The following is a 6,027-nucleotide window of genomic DNA, read 5'->3' as shown; positions in this document are numbered from 1 at the left end:
CTTTTTTTTTTTATTCTTATGTTAATCCCCATACATTACATCATTAGTTCTAGATGAAGTGTTCCATGATTCATTGTTCGTGCACAACACCCAGTGCTCCATGCAGAACGTGCCCTCCTCAATACCCACCACCAGGCCAACCCATCCTCCCACCCCCCTCCCCTCTAGAACCCCCAGCCTGTTTTTCAGAGTCCATCGTTGGAGCTGAGTTTTGAGGAACTAAAGCTCTGTGCATCCTCCAGAAGCTCATCACCATCGGTCTGCCCCGCCTCACTTGATCAGAAGTTGTGCGGCAGAGTGAGAAGAGTCTGGCTTGGGGCCCCGCCTCCTGAGTCGTGGCTTGGTTTCTGCTTCCTAGAGCCCCTTTGGTTAACAGAGCAAAACAGGAGGTTTTCCATGTGCATGTGTGATCTCAATAGGTCTTCAGGGTAGACTTCCCTCTCAGGGTCACCGCAAATAATAACCACGTGGAATGGTTATGTACCCTTTGGTACCCCCCATTCTGCTGTTCATGTTTGAGAATGTCATGTGTCTATCATAGTGTTAGACACTTCTACTGATTATTTTCTAAATCCTCATCACCAACCATAGCATGAGTGACAGTATCTTTATTTTGCCCGATATTTTGGGATCAGGGTGGTGGAACAATCCACAGCTCTAACATGGCAGAGGGGGGATCTGGGGCTGAGTTGCTTGTTTTCTGTGATGTAAGCCTGACCTCCAAAGTGAGCTGCCTTCTCCCCAGGGCTGCACAAAACACCCATCAGGATGTGGGAAGAAAATACTAAAACTTCCACTTAACATAATTGTTCTCATCAAAAATCAGAGAGAAATCAAGCTCCATTAATAATTAGAATCCAGGCTGACCCTGGAAATCTTTTGTGTCCATGTGGCACACAGTCGTGAGTTCTACTCAGTAACTCTGGCCTCAAATCAAAGAGGGTGTCCCACAGCACAGATGAGTTGATGACATCACCCTCATGTTGCAAAATACTACAGTTTGGACTGGGCAGTTATGCACATCTGTAAATTGTTTTCTACCTTTAACTACACTAACCGCCATAAAATAGCAAGTGCCTTAAAAACAAATACTGTAAAGCAATTATTAATTGAAGGTAATATTACTAATGAAAGTATTGCAAACAGCAGGAAATGACAGAACCACACTGGTCTTCTCCTGCACAAGCCTGTTCACACACACACTGAGATTGAATGACAAGCTGATCAGATTCAAAAATAAGTAGGATGAGAAATTTGAACTTATTTAAAGAATTATTTGATATATGGATTTGTAACCATAATTGTTCATAATACACCTTATCCTATGGTATTCTGGGCCTTCAGGTACTGACTAAGTCTTGTATGAAATCGTCACCATTAGCAGGACATTTCAAGGGACACATCCAGAACTAGAAAAGGGCCCTGTCCAGTTGGTTAAGGAGTTTACAAGACGAGTGTGGAAACCATGACCCACTCAGCCAGCCTAAGATCCTCTAGGTCTGTGTGTTTTGGGGAGTTTTCTTGTGTAGCCATGCTCACCACCAAAGTCTGATATTTCATTAAACTAAATTAAAACCAGAACATCGAATCACTGTAATATGCATATTTTTAATAACAGCAAAAAGGTTATGTGTTCCTTTAATATAAAAAAGAATTGATTTTTAAACATGGATTATTACATTCCTTATCTCATCTTTTAAAAGATCCTTTTCTATACTTACAATGCATATTGCATAGGAGTATGCCGTCGTGCGGGTATATTTATAAATAAATATATGTATACTGGGGTTGCATGCTTGAAGATGTTTTTACTGTAAGTATGAAATCACTGGCAGTTGGTGACCTTGGGTCTAGTGGAACAAGGGTTCTCACAAATTTCTTCCAGCTCTCCATGCGAGCACTTCATGGTGATGGTACTTTGATGTGGATGAGGGCATAATCTTATGATCAATATGCTTGCGGTGGGCTTCATAGCAGCCATGGCCATGAACAGGCTGGGGCATCATTTGGATGAAGGCAGTCAGACCTCTTAGGGGAATGGAGTGGGTTCTTAGATCTCTAGAGCCCTGTCAGTAGTAATAACTTGAAGTTAAGAGTCCCCAGTCCTCTGGGTCCAGGCTGCAGAGAGCCATGGACAGGCCAGGTGTGGTACCAGCCAGGATTCTGCATCTTCCAGGTGTGGTCCATGCTGCTCGATCACCAAGGATTTTCCTGCTCTGAACCCCACAGGAGCCATGCTCACAGAGAGATGTCGTTATTTTACCCAGCAAACACTCCGCGGGGAGGTGATTGCGATTCAAGCCTAGTGGGTGAGGTGTGTCCCACGTGAAAGAAAATGGAGGATTTCCATGTGTCATTGAAGAAAAAGAAGGCAGCGTTTGGGGAGGCTGGCCCATTTTTGGGTGCGAGGATGTGCTCCAAAGGCCCTTGGGCGGTAGGAATTAGAGATAGGGGTTGCAAAGGAAGGCAAGTGCCCTTCCTCAGACTGCACTTGCCTGTGGGCATCCACATTCCAGCAGTTTCTCCAGATAATGAGACATGCCCCTTGTACCTCCATCCCGACGTTCTAGATCATCATTGCCCTTTCTGGCCAGGTAGACAGTCCCTCTTGGTTCATTGTGAGATGTTGTGTCAGAACCACATGGATGCAGAACTGAGAGTATTACATGAGATTCTGCCCTGATCAGGGATTGCTTGCTTCTAGCACGTTTACATTTGTGGATGGTTTTTCTAGTCCCAGAACGTATATTGCCTTTTGGTGATGTTTACTGTGAGCCAACAGTTAACTTGCATTTATCCAAAGTCTATATTGACTGAAGCAAATTCTCCAAGGAAGAGCATCTCCTGAAACCAGTCAACAGGCATTGTGAATTGTCAACCTGTGCTTGGCAGCAAGACTCATCCTGACAAAAAGGGCAGGGGCAGGGAGACACTGGGAAGCCTGGCTTGGGGGTCAGACCTGAATGTGAAGCTACACTCTGCCCCTTGTAGGCTCTGAGAGCATGAAAATGTCCCTTTAAAACACTCTGAGCCACCATTTTGTCACCTGTAAAATGGTGATGACACAGTCTCACGGGGTAATCAGAAGTCTTATGGTATTAATTGCATGAGCTAATATATGTAGAGCAGCTAACATGGCGCCTGGTATGTAGTAGATGCTATCTAAATTGTCATTACTACTAATACTGATGTGACCACCTCTCTTTCCTCTTTACAACCCTCTAGCTTGCTCATGCTCTCATCCAGCTTAGTGTTTAAAACCTGAATGGTTTGACCTTAAACTTCTGCACTTTATTGTCTGTGCTCAGATCATTCTTGACCCTCCTCCTTGTAATATCTACCTTGAAGATTCTACCCTATTAAGTTCTAGCTTAAATATAATCTCCTGTCCAGACTCTTTGTTTACTGATATTTATATACTGTATTCAGCCCAGTTTATAGGAATCCCTCATTCCCATATTTTTAAAAGCCTGTCTCTCATATGTTTTATTCCGCCATCCACTGACATAGTCATTACTTTAAACACAAGTAAGCATATGCAGTGGTAATAGGCTCTAGAAACATGAAGGTGAGAGACTCTGCCCGCAGAGTGTTTACCAGCTAACGAGGGAGGCAGATACACACAGAGGAAATGACCACCATGTGGGATAAGTTCTGTGACAAAGACAGTTTTGGGATGCTATGAAGAGAAACAACAGGGGGAAGCCACTCTGTGGGCAGGGTCAGAGAAGGTGTCCCAGGAGGAGATCACACAGAGCTGTCGCTTGAAAGGTGGGTGGGAGCCAGCCATGCAGGGGACCTGGGAGGGCAGGACCACAGAATGGCTCAGTGGTCAGGAAACAGAATCCATCCGGAAGGCCACGGGGAAGTGGAGAGTAAGAAGGGGGGAGTGGAGGGTCACAGAACTTATCGCAGCCTGTCTCTTGTTAGACTGGTGATTACAGGGATGTTAATGTCAGTGCCACAGATGTTCTGAGATGGCAGTGGTGGGGGACAGGGCTGGGCTGCAGAAGGGAATGGTGGTGATGGCCTGTCTGGCTTTGTCTTCTCAACTGGCTTGAGGCTTCTTAAGGCTAAGGACCCGATCTTACCTGACTTTATATGGCCTGTGTCCGGCCTGGCACAGAGCCTGGCATCTCCTCGGAGATCCATAACAGCTTGTATTGGCCCTGGTGGAACTTTCTGCTTCTTTGAGAACTTCCTGCAACTCAGATGGGGGTCACATGGATCTTTGTTAAATGATACCAACAGTGAGAAAACAGTTCCTAATTCCTAACGTACTATTTACATCAGTGCATCTCAGAGTGTGGCCTGTGGGCTACAGCATCCCCATTACACTGCTGTTAGAGTTGCAGACTTGTGGCCCTGTCCCAGACTGACCAAGTCGGAATCACTGGTCATGAGGCTCAGATAACCGTGTCTTCCCATGTTCTCCAGCTGAGTCTGGGAGAACAGCACAGGAAGTCTCTATCACAGTATCAACCTAGACTGTGTGCTACAGTCATCTGCAGAACCAAAAAATCTATCCTCTAGGCTAACTAAATAGCAATTTTTAGGGTGGGCCCCAGGCACCAGCACTAGTAAAGTTTCCCAGGTGGTTCCAGGTGGAGAATGATGGGGTTAGGACCAAGGGAAGAGTCCAGACGCTGAATAACCTCGGCCTTGCTTGGAGACCTCTTCTGCCAAAAAGAATAGACCCAGGTCCCTTCCTTCTTAGCAGGACTGTGGCATCTCTGCTTCCCCAGTAGAAGACTGGACCTTGCCTCCCTTTGCACATGGATGCCTCCTACTCAAGAGCCCATGGAGATTCCGTGTTAGCTTTCCAGTGTGGATTCTGGAAGCTGGAAAGCAGAAAGGAAGGTCTTACTTCATTTGCAACAGTTTTCTCATAAGGAAATACTTAGGTGAACAAGTATCAAGTATATAAGTATAACCCCCCCCACTATGTGAATATTTGTAGTTATCAATTTATTAGTATCTCATTTATACTTAGGAGCGTGTGAGCCTTCATTCCCAAGGGAGCCAACACTTGTCCTCAAAAATGTTTTCAAGTTTATTTTAATTCAGACAAAGCTTTACATCAAACTGGCTTTCTTTCCTTTTTTTTTTTTTTTTTTAAAGATTTTATTTATTTATTTATTTGACAGAGAGAGACACAGCAAGAGAGGGAACACAAGCAGGGGGGTGGGAGACGGAGAAGCAGGCTCCCCACGGAGCAAGGAGCCTGATGCGGGGCTTGATCCCAGGACTCTGGGATCATGACCTGAGCCGAAGGCAGATGCTTAATGACTGAGCCACCCAGGTGCCCCAAACTGGCTTTCTTTCTGAGCGAAGGTTTTCCCTGACATTGTGATTCATCTCCTGGCCTTTCTTACATGCCTTCTCTACAATCTCACTTAGGAGATTCTCTGCCCCAAGGTTTCAGATGGTTACAGATACATTCTGTCCTACCCACAGAAAGACCTACAATCAGTATTATCAGATCTGATGTCTAAGGTCAGACACTCACGGAACTATTAGGATTGAAATCCCCTTTGAACAAACTCACCTGCCTTTTCTCTACGAGAGTGAAAATGGATGAGTCATAAGTCAAGGGATTTCTGAAAGAAAATGCCATCTTGTGTTTATGCCTTGATGTCCCCATCATAGTCTAATGGCCGGCGACAGCCAGCTCCCTGTGAAATGAGTTAACCAGCCCTGATGTGCCTTAATAGACTCAGAAATACAATTATCTTTGCTTGCCAGAGATCAATTAATTGATTTATCTGGTTCTGTCAGAAACAATCCTTTTCTTCTTATTAAAATAAGTAACCATCCTTTTCATTCATTCCCTCATTTTTGAAAGGGAGTAGGGATTATAAAGGGTTGAGAGCTCCATTGGATGTCCAGCTTTCCTAGGTAAGGAGAGGCCAAGATGGTTCTGGGAGGGCAGGGTATGTGCGAACCCTCCGGTGAGTATCTCCAGGGCCTTGATGGGTGCATTTGCTGCAGAGACAGAGTGTGTGCCCTGATGAATGGCCAGTGGGT

The 6,027-nt window shown here is 45.1% G+C and overlaps 1 protein-coding gene across 1 annotated transcript in view; it reads left to right on the top strand.

The window, feature by feature from the left end:
* Positions 1-6,027, top strand: part of FAM135B (family with sequence similarity 135 member B) — a 163,405-nt gene that overhangs the window by 2,890 nt on the left and 154,488 nt on the right. The gene's annotated exons all lie outside the window — the stretch shown is intronic.

This window comes from Leptonychotes weddellii, chromosome 4, assembly GCF_054177405.1.
Source record: "Leptonychotes weddellii isolate Sample4059 chromosome 4, ASM5417740v2, whole genome shotgun sequence".
Taxonomy (NCBI): Eukaryota; Metazoa; Chordata; class Mammalia; order Carnivora; family Phocidae; genus Leptonychotes; species Leptonychotes weddellii.
This window is presented reverse-complemented; position numbering and strand designations above follow the sequence as displayed.